This window comes from Myxocyprinus asiaticus, chromosome 16 (assembly GCF_019703515.2).
Source record: "Myxocyprinus asiaticus isolate MX2 ecotype Aquarium Trade chromosome 16, UBuf_Myxa_2, whole genome shotgun sequence".
Taxonomy (NCBI): Eukaryota; Metazoa; Chordata; class Actinopteri; order Cypriniformes; family Catostomidae; genus Myxocyprinus; species Myxocyprinus asiaticus.
The window spans coordinates 38,926,514-38,940,333 of record NC_059359.1 but is presented as its reverse complement, the minus strand read 5'-3'; the positions used below and the strand labels follow the sequence as shown (position 1 = coordinate 38,940,333).

General features: G+C 38.8%; 1 protein-coding gene across 5 annotated transcripts in view; it reads right to left on the bottom strand.

Moving 5' to 3' along the window:
* LOC127454417 (calphotin-like) overlaps positions 1–13,820 on the bottom strand; it is a 192,902-nt gene that overhangs the window by 57,042 nt on the left and 122,040 nt on the right. For 2 of the 5 annotated variants that reach the window (XR_007899524.1, XR_007899526.1), the window contains exon 4: positions 6,244–6,273. The exons of the other annotated variants lie outside the window; for them this stretch is intronic. The gene's annotated coding sequence lies outside the window, so the exon portion shown is untranslated. The remainder of the gene's footprint in view (positions 1–6,243; positions 6,274–13,820) is intronic. 5 annotated transcript variants of the gene reach the window in all.

Here is a 13,820-nt window from a genome sequence, read left to right as displayed (position 1 = left end):
GGCCTGATACCCGTGGGTAGAAGGACCGAGGTGGGGAGCCTCTGGGGTGGCTTGCTTTCTTACAAAGGTAAGCCGCGACTGCATCGTTGCCATGGACATGTTCTCGCAATGAGTACATGACCCATCCACGAACGCTGTCTCCGCGTGAGCAGTGCCCAGACACGAAAGGCAGTGATCGTGACCGTCAGAAGGTGAGAGATAACGAGCCTGACCAGGAATAACACACAAACGGAAAGGCATCTTTAAAAAGACATTCCGTGTGTGCCGCTCTTTTAGAGAAATATACTCTTTTATTTCTGCCAAAGCGCCCAGGTGCAGAGGGGGGAGAAGCCGCTGAAATGCACCGTCAGATCCAGCAGAGGTGAATGAACAGTCATGGGAATTCAGCTCGGTGAGCATGACCGTTCGGCTCCGAAGAGAAAATCTGAATGAGTGGTTGCATACCAGCTCCTTTTATACCCGTATGTCCGGGGGAGTGGTGTGCAAATACCATTCGCCAATTTTCATTGGTCTTTTATCAAAAGACCAGAGGTGTCTCGGGCTCCCGAGAGTGACCTCTAGTGTCACTACATCGACACAACCTCGAGTGAGTGACAGATAGGGAACTGAGCTTTTCGAAAACTCTTCCAAGTGGATAAATTTGAAAACACCACCTTTACGTTGTAGTGTGGACAGGAAAACGGAGATATCTGAAAATGATGATTTATTGTTTTTATTGTCATATGATGCAGACATGTGATCCATTCAACCAAAAACAATCAAGATGGCAGCCTAGGGGGTCCTGGGTAGCTCAGCGAGTATTGACACTGACTACCACCCCTGCATCCAGGGTGTGCTGAGTGACTCCAGCCAGGTCTCCTAAGCAACCAAATTGGCCCGGTTGCTAGGGAGGAGAGTCACATGGGGTAACCTCCTCGTGGTCACGATTAGTGGTTCTCGCTCTCAGTGGGGCACGTGGTAAGTTGTGTGTGGATCGTGGAGAATAGCATGAGTCTCCACATGCGGAGTCTCCGCGGTGTCGTGCACAACGAGCCACTTGATAAGATGTGTGGGTTGACGGTCTCAGAAGTGGGGGCAACTGAGACTTGTCCTCCACCACCCGGATTGAGGTGAGCAACCACGCCACCACGAGGACCTACTACGTAGTGGGAATTGGGCATTCCAAATTGGGAGAAAAGGGGATAAAAATAAAAAGAGATGGCGGCCTATGTTGTAGTGGTGCTGTTGTGCCTGCTATTTACTTTGATAGTATTGTTAAAGATAAATGTTACTTTGTACAACCTACACATTGAATTTCTTCAAAGGCAACAAGAAAAGTTGCTTTCCAACGATGAAACACAAGGACATTTGCGTTTCAGACAGTACATGAAACGGCAATTTTTTGCATGCGCAGTAAGGAGATTTAAGAGTTTTCATATTTTTAAGTATGGACAAGAAACTTTTGGAAAATGCTTGAAAACACCAGTGTGGTTGGAGAGTGTTTTGAAAATGAAAACGCAGTTTTCATATGCATCCGGATTTATGTGGACGTAGTCTCTCTTCCAGAATGAGCACTGACATATGCCATGCAATGTGATGTCATGAATTACTGGTGCTTTTGGAATCACAATGGTAAGAAACAATTAGCATGCACTTGATTTTTATATGTTTGACTAAATTCTCCTGCTTCTGACAGAAAACATGCACTGATTTTTGTTGATCTTTTAACAGCTGATATCTCACACAACTCACACGAAAGGTGTGTTTCAAGTCCATTTCCCTTGGTTTGTAAAACATTCTCAGCAGTTTAGGTGTGAGATGCTAAAATATAGGACAAATGGCATCCCGTATAGATTTCATGCGGAACATATTTTAGTTTCCTCAATTACGGGACGATTCCGTATTATACGGGTAGGCTGGCAACCCTAGACACAAGACTGGATTGTTAAGGATGTTCTAAAAAAAAAACACTTAAACTTAAAAATGCAAGCTAAATAGACACCCAAACACTAGTGCTCTCTCATTTCTTTTTATATTTCAAAGTGCAACCTCTCGAAAAGATACGGTACCCACACAAGGCCCACGCTGTTTCATTTTAGCAGCAGATTTCTCAACCACAGCAGGGAGAGTAAACATCTTCATTTACTGAAAGAAGTCTTCTGCAGGTGTTTAACAGAGCACTACATCACTGACTGCAAACATCCTGTCTGAGGAGATCTTCGTGCGACCCAGTCAGTGCTCCCTCTTCCTCAGGAAGAGGCACAGTTATCTGTGCCTGTGATCAGCTCAGCTGCTGGTCTGAAGTCAGTGTCATGCTTTTTCAGGTAGATGTGGAATTAGAATTGAGGTCTGAAGTGGCCGGTCTTGGATCAGTGTTGGAAAGTTTAAGACAGAGCGTGGGCTGTGAGCTAACTGTCACCAGATCACAACACAACAGCACAGCGCTTCTGTTTCTCTTGATTAGCCATATGTACCAAAACAAGAGGCCTGAAAACATCTTCAGCCTCTGTCCCGAGATGTTTCCTGTCTGAAAAAAGAGTCTTTGCAAATTTTAATAATACTTTAGTCAACATTAACTGAGAGATTCTTTAATCTTGACATCTAACAGTTAAAGCAGCACATTAATTAAATTCTATTAGCATAATATATCTGAAATTCTCTCAGTTAAAGATTTTGGCTGTAAGATATTCAGAGGCTTTTCTACCATGATATCACAAGTTCTTGTTAACATAACGTGCTACCTGTAGACTTATCACAATGCAGCTGGCCTGCCAGGTGCTATCATTGTAAATAAGTCTTTCGATATGTATGAATTTGCATACTATGCAAGATTAGACTTTGGGTTAATTTTCGAAGAGTAAATCCATGTGTTCCATCCATGGCCAACGGAAGACAGATGAAGTGTTTTGGAAAGTTTAGAGTAATTATTTTTGCTATTCTGTTAATTTAAAATAATGCATTAAACAAATATACAATATTAAAAAGTTAATGGTAACACTTTACAATAAGGTCCCATTTGTTAACATTATTTAACAACATTAGTTAACATGAATTTACAATGAACAATACTTATACAGCATTTATTAATATTGGTTAATGTTCATTTCAACATTAATTATTTAATTATTTATTTAAAAGAACAGCAAAATACATTCATGAAACTGAACTGTGGTTTCTGGTTTGCATTCCATTAATACCAGCACATTAACAAGAGTAAGTCAGTATCCCTCTGTATATTTCAAAATTCTACATGGTTATTCATCTGAGACAGTAAATCAGATTACAATGACCTTTATTAAAGCAGATAAAATAAATAAAACACATGTGACTGTTTTATAACCCCTATAACCAAACAACAAACAAAAGCCCATTGTGTGCTTACTGGTGAGAAGACTATAGACTTGAACTGAACTGCACTGTACTACATTGTGGTTAATCAACTATAGTTCCTCATTGTCTACACAAACGTGGACAGACAGAGGCCTAATGGAGTAATCTGGGTTTGTTAATAAGGAAGTCCAGGGTAGGTGACTGATACTAAACAGGCTTTATAGGGTTATAGGCTATATAGGCTGTATAGGGTATGCTGTCCCACTTCCTGTCCTGGCACAGCTTGGATGTTGGTCTGTGAGGTCTCAGCCACACACACACACACACACACACACACACACACACTTCTTGTCAACACCCAGCACGTCACCCGATGCACACCTCCTCAGTCCCCGACCTTCACACACACCCCTGGAGTCTCCAATGTTAAAGAAACCCAATGACCTGACAGACTGAGCCTGCTGGCTATGTATTCCTGTACACACACACACACACACACACACACACCAGCAAACATTCACTGTCTCTGTGTCTGTCTTCCTCAGGCAGACTTATGTTGACAAGCACTTCTCGACCATAAGTAAAACACAGGAATAATGAGAACATTCCGAAAAACACAAAAGGGGAACTCCAGCTTGTAAACTGTTGTGAGTGGGGCGCGTGCCAACTCATATTTTTGAGCAATTGGATTTTGAATGCAACTTCCAATGTCACACCTACTCTTTATCATTTGCTTTCAAATGAAAATTCTGTCAACATCTACCAGTTTTGGGGATTATCTGACTAAAAGTAGTGACACTTCTACTACATTTTTTCTGTAGCATGAGAGTAGCTCCACTATTTTCACAATAGTGTTACTTTTCCAGTAACAAGCTACTTTTTCCAACAAGTAGGGGTCGAGTGCCACAAAACACTACATATGTCACATTCAGTGTTAGTGCCGAGGGAGTAGTCAAACACACTTGCATTAACCGTTCTCTCTTGTAGCATTGGGAAGTCCAAATCATTTAAGTAAATCGGTTCATTCAGACAGTTAAAGTAAATGAGTTGGTTAAAAAAATGATTCACTTATATGTAGCATGGGAAGTCAATTTATTAAAGTGAATTGGTTCTTTCTGACAGTTCATGTAAATTGGTTAAATGATTCACCAATTCACTTATACTGTATGTAGCATTGGGAAGTCAATTGATTTAAGTGAATCGGTTTGTTTGGACAGATCAATTAAATGAACAGGTTAAAAAAGATATATATATATGATTCAACAATTCACATATGTAGCATCATCTAATAGTTCAATGTAGCTTCAATGTAGAATATGTGTAGATGTGTATATGTTGTTAGTAGCTTGTAGTGTAGCTAAGTACTTTTTCAGTTGTTTGACTAGTTTAACTACTTTAAGTTATGATTAATTTTGTAGCTTGAGAAGCTACACATTCCAAGTAGCTTTCCTTATAGTGACATCTAGCCACCCTCATGTTGTTTGAAGTGACTTTTTTGACTGTGGTAATGTGGGCATGGCCGAGCAACATCTGTGGAGAGCGAGGCCAGGAGAGGAAGAACTGTAAGGATTGACACCTGTGGGAAATCACCTTTAACAGCTGTTTTGTGTTGCAGTGAGAGCTGGAGAGGGATAAAAGGGCAATCCAAACCGCCGGAGGAGAGAGATGCACGCAAGCAGAGTTGAGCTGTGTGTTTATTTGTTGTGCTGAAGAGCAAACCATTTGTTGTGACACTGAAGAGTGTATAAAAATAAAGTCTTATGTTGGACATTTACCCAGTCCTCGCTTCCTCTTTAAGAAGAGAACTAGAGATCTATCACACTGACAATATGTCAAAGCCTTTTCTTCATAAAATGAAAATACCTAGTGATTTGTACAGACGATTAAGAACAAGTTGGACAGCAAGTTATGACAGCTTCTGGATGGGATGGAATGTTTTATGAAAAGATTAGCCTACAGATGACAAAAGGATTGTGCACAACAAGTTGTTTCCATATTGTGATCTAACACAGTGGTATCTACTGCAATAGATACTGTACACTGACACATGCAACTGTGCACAACACCAACTGTCAAAATAGACAATATTATAAAAACAGATTTTACACTTTAAAAATGAAGGCTAACAGCCAGGAATAAAACAAATTACAATCTTAATCATCTCTTAAGACCAATATTTGTTTTTTTATATATCATTTGAATTCGACTGTAGACTTTGCAGATTAGCATTATCTCTTCCATTTTTCCTTGCATCAATTTGAAATCGTATAAAATACGTATTAGCTCATATTATTTATGATTAGAATTCTTGCAGTATTGCACCACATCTTTGAAGTTGAAACTAGAGCTATGCTTAACCCAGGACTGCATTACTAAGTGTGGTCTTACATAAGCTTGAGACCTTAGACCTAGAAACCCCAAATTTGGACAGACAAGACTATAATTAGGAGTCCAAGCGGAGATGTCAAAGCAAACTGTACACACTAACAGCTGCTTCTCTGACTTACTGTTTTTTCCTCAGTAATCCCTTTCTTAAAGGGATGATTCACCCAAAAAATGTAAATCAAACTCAAAAGTCATCATTTACTCAACCTCATGTTGTTCCAAACCCATATTAATTTACAGTATTTCTCACATGGAACACAAATAAAGATGTTAGGCAGAATGCTAGTCTTAATAAACATTCACTATCATTGCATCTTTATTTTCCATACAATGAAATTAAATGGTGACTGAAGTTTCCATAACATTCTGCCTAACATCTCGATTAGCTCTCAGTGGAAGAAAGTCAAAATCAAGTCAGTTTGGAATGACATGAGGGTCAATAAATGACAACAAAATTCTCTCTTTTTTTTTTTTTTTTTTGGGTGAACTATCCCTTTAATGTCATACAAAGTAGTGACAGAAAGTGAATAAGTAAATGGTGACACTTACCAACTGAATTCCTCTCCTCAACACTGCAGTCTGAAAGAAGAATTTTGTGGCACATTTAGCAATAGCGTAAATGATACTTTCTTTCTGTGAAATTACAAGTGTTACAACCGACTGCTATTTACACAGCCAGGATGAAAATTTCAAATGAGGTCACTAGCAGGTTTTGAGTGAGTGTACTTATTTTTTTCTGTTGTGTATTTCCCCTGTATCCAAACTACTGTGTGAAGCCATGTTAAAATCTAGATAGGTTTTAGCTAAATTAGCTATGATAAAAGAGATGGGTCTGTGAAACAAGGATTATACTTGCAACAAAAATCTACTCTCGCTATATAAAACTAAGTAGGTCACGCTGGTCATGCCTACATGCCTATTATTTGAAACTGCAGGAATATGGAGGTTTTGAACAAGGGTCTTCAACAGTCGCACCAACAGTCAGTGTTAATTTTTTCACAGTTTTTTGTTTTAGTCATAGTTTTAGTATTTTGACGAAAATGTACTTCAAAATTAGTAAATATTTCGTCATCTCATATTCATTAATAATTTTCCGTGAAAGGATTTTACATTGTGTGTAGCATGTTTCTTACAGACAGTGTATTCACAACGCATGTTAAGCAATGCCAATTACGCATATTCTGACTAGCACGTAATTTAGTTCAAGTTCTCCTGTTCCTTTTCTTCACTGTGCAGATATAAGTTGTTATATTGCATATATGCTGTGTATATAGGCCACTATAGTGATTAAAATCGTGTATAAATGGGATGCATTTGAATTAGGTATTTATCTCATTTTGAAGCAGTTCATTTTGCCTGTGTTCAACTAACACAGCTCAAGCGGAGAAATCCCCAATTATTAATGGATTAGATTAATCTATATCTAATATTTTCTTCTATATACAGATTCTATTGGTGTTTCTTCTCCTTTTCATATCTTGCACTGTTAATATCTTGCAGTATAATTTTTATCTCATCATATTTTCATTGATAGTATGCTTTAATAAAATCGTTTAATTATTGTCATGATGCGCCTTTTTCGTCTCGTCTTCGTTATCATTGACGAAATCAAAAAACCCTTCGTCAACGAACATTTTCGTCAGTGATTTCGTTGACAAGATAAACACTGCCGACAGTAAACAAGTGTCCCATTCCATTTTGCATCGAAAGCACTGGCGTTATTACTGCAAACAACAAAAATTAACTGTTTAGAATGTTTGCATAAAATGTCCTGTGTAGATCGCATCGCAAAGACTTGAGGCTTCGCGTAGCGTTAACAGATGCGCCCGGTGTAGACAGGGTGTTAGAAGCTACACTGCATCGCCAAGGGGTTTTTGAAAATAAGCATATCTCTCTCACTGCTTCTTCCAAACGCTATTCCTGTAGCTCAAACAGTAAAGCATGGCACTAGCATCTTCAAAGTCATTGTTTGATTCCCAGAGAACACTATGAGAATGAATACAATACTTTAAATGGGTAACACTTTACAATAAGATTCCATTTATTACCATTAGTGTGCTTTCAAACTTGGTTCATTGTTGGTTCATGATAATAAATGGAACATTATTATAAAGTGTTACCCTTAAATGCACTGTAAGTTGCTTTAGATAAGTGTCTGTCAAATGTATAAATCTAAATGAATCATAGGTTTGTAGTGTGTGACCTAGCAATGGTGATTCAAAGTGGAGTTTTGGGAAGCCCATGCACCTCAGACTCCCATGAGTCTCTGCCAATGGAAAACAGCACAATAAAATATGTCTTAGGAGAGCAAGCCAAGGTCGGAGAAGCTCACATCTGCATTTGCATCTTGTTTGTCTCAAAAATCCTCTATGCTGTTGGGTTAGCATTAGCCTGGAATCCACTAAAGAGTGCTAATCAAACAAAGATCCTGTTTTCACAGATAAGCACATTTGGCTGGATTGTGGGTGTTCTGTTTGCCTACCCTCTTCTTTTGGGTTTTTTGGGGTTGGCCAAGACATAGAGATTAAGCACTGGTTTTTGAATTGGAGGGTGTGTTTCCCTGTTACAGTCAATAGCAGTGGAATCATTTAAAATAAGCAGTGAGAAAGTTCAGCCGCAGAAAAGAACTGAAACCAGCTGTAGGGTAATTAAGCTAAATTACATTTCAAATGACTTTAAATCAATATTTCAACTCTTAAGTTGAAAACTCTGTTTTCAGCAACAGCAGTAAAAACAAGGGCAACAATAAGGAATATGCCTACCATCAGAGCAATTTAGACTTGAAATACCTGTTTTCAGCAGGGGTCGGTAAGCGAAACTCCAGCCTAATAGGCAATGCGCAGCTGTAAAGATAACAAACCAGGGGGGTCTGGGTAGCTCAACGAGTATTGACGCTGTCTACCACCCCTGGAGTCGGGAGTTCGAATCCAGGGTGTGCTGAGTGACTCCAACCAGGTCTCCTAAGCAACCAAATTGACCTGGTTGCTAGGGAGTGTATAGTCACATGGGGTAACCTCCTCATGGTCGCTATAATGTGTGGTTCTCACTCTTGGTGTAACGATGCTGGCAAAGACAATGATGAAGACGATGACAATGAAGTGACGAACCCAAGTGCAGTTTATTTCCAAACGTGAGATCCACAAATCCCTGACTATTAATGTGAACAAAACAAAACATAAACATGAATGACTAGACTAGAACAGACTTGACTTGACATGACTTGACTATAGACTTGACATAAACAAAACATGACTGGACTTAAACTTAATTTGGCTTGCTTTCAAAATTCAACAAAGTTACATACACAATACCTGACACCAGACAATGGCAAACATGAGGGCTTAAATACAAGGACATGGGTAACAGGTAAACAAGACAACCAATCACAAGACTAAACTATAAACAAGATAACAAGACTAAATTAACTTTAACCAATGAAAAGACAAGACTAATAACAAAGTAATCAAACAATGAACCAATGAAAACAAGACACATGAACAGGGGCAACACATGACAAGATCACATGAGGGAACAGGAAATCACATGACATGACAGGAACAGGAACTAAACTTGAAAATAAAAGACATGAAAACAAGAACAAAACACAAGCATGACACTTGGTGGGGCGCGTGGTGAGTTGTGCATGGATGCCAGGAGAATAGCGTGAAGCCTCCACATGCACTACGTCTCCGCGGTAACGCGCTCAACAAGCCACGTGATAACGTGCAGATTGACAGTCTCAGACGCAAAGGCAACTGAGATTCGTCCTCCGCCACCCAGATTGAGGCAAGTCACTATGTCACCACGAGGACTTAGAGTGCATTGGGAATTGGGCATTCCAAATTGGGGAGAAAAAAAGGGAAAAAAAGATAAACCAAACTCTGGCTTGCTTGACAGTAGCAACTTCACAAGACGAGAATGATTTTTGCGATCAAACACAGCAAGACGGAGCGCAATTCCGAATGCAGGGATCTCGAAAAACATGTTTTTCTAAGTTTTCATTTAACTTGACACAGCGACCTAAAAACAATGTGTATATGATGCGACACAACCAAAGTGTTGTGTGTACATTGGCGAAGTATTGGCTAAAACAAAAACTACAGAACTGAATTTCCATGACTAAAAATGACAGAATTTAAATCGCCTACTTGTTGGGTCGGTCCTGCACCAGCTAAGCAACTGCCATTGAGATGAACATGAATGCTAACGAGTACTATCTCCAGGAATTATAGATTGCCTTGGTTCATGCTGATGAATCATAGGAATAAAACTGTCCTTTAAAGTGTAAATCACTAAATGTTGCCAACATCTAATTGCATTTCAGGCAATCATTAGTTCGACTTGCAATGCACAAGTCAACACTAACAAACAATCACTGATTATGTTAATTCTTTGTAGTTTTCCCTTGGGATTCGGCTTGAACATTGCGTGGGCCCCATCGGCTCTATCCTGAACTATGTCAGTCCATGAATTCTGGCTCAGAGGGTTAAACATGGGTAATGTCAATAATTCCAATAGCAAGGACAAAGACATCATGACTATTTGTTCTTCGCCACTTTCCCAGGCTTCCCTGCTGTCAAGCAGATATGTCATTAGTCTAACACTCAGCATTTGAAAACATTTACCACACACTTTTTCCACACAGGCTCCAGCACTCATGCAATTTCAAATGACTCATTCCAGTGAGGCACCACAATCCATCTACAGTAACTAACTACAGATTCAAAATCACATAACTCATATTGTTTACCAGAGATGTGTATTGTCTGTAAATGACCCATAACTAAGTCCCACCTTAAAAGCATTACTGACCATTCCTAATTTAGCAGCTGTTGCCATTGGCCATTTTATCAGAGAAGCGTTGTTGCTGAGGTACTTACTGTATAATAGTGGCACAAGGTACCCAGAAACGACACACGTCATTTGTTCCCCTTTTTACAAATCTTAAAATAAATATAGAGAAGTGCATGCTGTGTTTTAAAAGTCTGCCATTTTCAGAATTAACATGTAAAACATCAGTGAGGAAAAAAAATATGTTAATAACTTAATCTTAATTAATTCCCATATTGATTCAGGTCATAGTAGAGGTGATAGTAGCTAGACAGTAAAATGCGTAACAGTTCTGGTCATGTACACTAATGTTATCAGCAAATATTGCTAAGCTTTTTCTCTTTTCAATTGACTGTAATAATAGTAAATCACACATAAATGTGTGACTCTTTAAAGACAATGGCAGATATGACATGTTTTGCAATGTTACATTTAATTCCAGCCAATATCACAGTACACATCATTCCAAATAATATAATTAAAAATTTACCACTTTATGAGCTGTGTTAGGTAGTAACAGATTACATGTAATCTGTATTATGCAATCAGATTACAAAAATCAGGTACTTGTAATTATATTACTACATTTTTAGATTATATTTTAAATGGTGTTTATTCAGATTACAGTTACTTTAATGGATTACATGATTATACTTTTGATTACATAACCAATCAGCCAATAACAATAACTAGCAGGAACTTTATACATTCCAAATAAATGATTAGATTTATCCAAATATGCAAAGTGTAATCCAAAAGTAATCATAATAGATTACCAGTGTAATCTAAAATATTATGTGTAATTCGTAATCAGTACCGTATTACATTTCAGAAGTTATCTACCCAACACTGTTTATGAGTGCATTTCACTGAAAATCGCTTTGTTCACAGAATCTTCAAACCATTCCAATGACCAATTCCAGTTTAATTACTTTAAACTCTTTCATGAACAGAAATGCTTTCAATGTTAGAGCAAGCATGTTTAGAAACAAACCATGCCTTTGACAGGGTAATGTGAGAGCTGTGATTTCTCAGACGTGACATCACAAGGATGGAATCCATGTCGCTGGCTACCTCAAGGCAAGCGTTGATTCGCAGACAGTGAAGGTAAAGTAGTTAGCATGTACCATCAGCAGGTCGAATTTAGTACTCATCCCCTCCTGCTTTAAAAGGAGACAGACCGTAAAACCCCTTTCATTATGCTAATTTACAAGGAGAAACATAAAAGACTAATAATGAATGAACTGACTTGAAAATCTATGACCCAAACTGGTAACCAAGGGAGAAAATAAGTATGATTTGACTCACTGACTCACAGAAAGCCCAGAGAGCTTCTTAGCAGTCCAGGTCTTACAAATGCATTGTGTTCAGGGGGATTACCATGATATTTGAGCCATGTTGGAATTCAGGAAGTTCATCAAGGCACGTCCTCTCATGTGAAGTGGGTCAGTGTGACTTGCAAAGACAGCAACTGTGCCTCATAGTTCTTAAATTAATAGTTCACCCAAAGTAGACAATTATATCATTATTTATGGACCCTTGTGTCATTCCAAATCCATATTACTTTATTCCGTTGAACCCAAAAGGAGAAGAATATCTTGACCACTCTTTTCCATATAATGAAAGTAAATGAGGACTGGGGCTGTCAAGCACCATAAAAGTATCACAAAATTGCTCTATGTGACTTGTACAATATATTTCAAGTCTTCTGAAGTCATACGATAGCTTTGTGCAAGAAACAGACTGAAAATTAAATAATTATTCACTAAAAATCTTGATATTCACCAAAGCTATCCTTAGTGCATTCACGAGAGAGGTAGCAATGTAATATTCATGAATGAATCATTCTTTTAAATCAGATCATTTCAATTAATCTGACTGATCCGGTTCTCGAGTTCAACTCACTGTCTCAATGATCCAGCCACAGTGTTTAACAGCTCAGTAGAGGGAAAGATTATCAGTGAATAATAGCATAAATCTTAGCCTTTTCTCACAAAAAGTTATTAAATGGTTTCTGTAGACTTCGAATATAGCTCACGAGGACCACTTTTATTATGCTTTTTTGTCATTTTGGAGCTTGACAGACCCAGTCCTCATTCATTTTCATTATATTGAAAACAGTGGCCCGGATATTCGTAAAAAATTTGAACAGGTTTGAAACGACATTAGGGTGAGTAATTTTGACAATTTTTTATATTTGGCTGAACTATCCCTGTAAAACATGCCAGATAAGCTTCCTCTTAAAATTTGATGGTTACGTTGTCAAGTAATTATCATAAGTTAATGAGTTTCAAGAGCACACTGAATTAGTTTTATATTCAAATACAGGATAGAATCAAAAAAGATCAGAATACATTTCTTTACAAGACGTATCCTTTATCACATTACCCCGTGAGTTAGAGGTCTCCAACCCGACCCGGGCCCGACAGGACCCGAGAGCCCGAAGGGTTTCAAGTAGGACTTGGGGTTCGAGTCGGGTTTGGGTTTGTAACGAATGAAAAAAATAAACAGGCTTACCGAACTTGTTTCGCGCACACGCTCTCACTCACAGACATGCGCGAACGGACGTGTTAGGGGTCGTTCACACCGAATGTGTTTTTGCACGTGTCTGTTCTGTTTTCCCATTGTTTTCCTATGTAAACACATGCTGAACAAATGTCTTTGACATTTGCACCACATCTTGCTTTTTCTCCAGTGTCTCGCGCAGGACCGGCATATTTTAAACACCGCCAAAACGCATGTTGAGACACCTGCACTCTGTTTCATTCTTTGCACAAAGATTCAACATTCTAAACAAGTTCAGGCTGCATAGAGGGGACTGTTGCAGTTTTTCATATTATTCAAGATTGTTCTGCACCAAGAGAAGTTTCAGCAAATAAACGGTAAGTCAATGTTTTTTCCCCTTCTGCTCCAGTGTACTAAGGGGCTGCTGTGCCTTTTTAAAACTGTGTGTTTACTGTTTCAGTACTGTTACGAATGTTGCCTATAGGTTTACACAAAATATAGCCCATTGCAACAGTACTTGCCAGAAGAAGAAATTAGATAGTATGCGATTTCGGGTTCGGGTCGGGTTCGACCTTAAAATCTGATGGTATTTTTCGGGCCGAGTAGGGCCACACGGTCTCGGGTACGGGTCAGGTTCAGGTTTCATTTTAAGGCCCGTGCAGACCTCTACCGTCAGTGGGGAAAAGTGCACATCAAGTAAAAAGGTAAATTGCCTCATGCTGTCGTGAAACCTCCAGCATGCCTCGTCTCACCTCTTGAGAACATTTTCCTGGACCAATTTGCACAGGTGA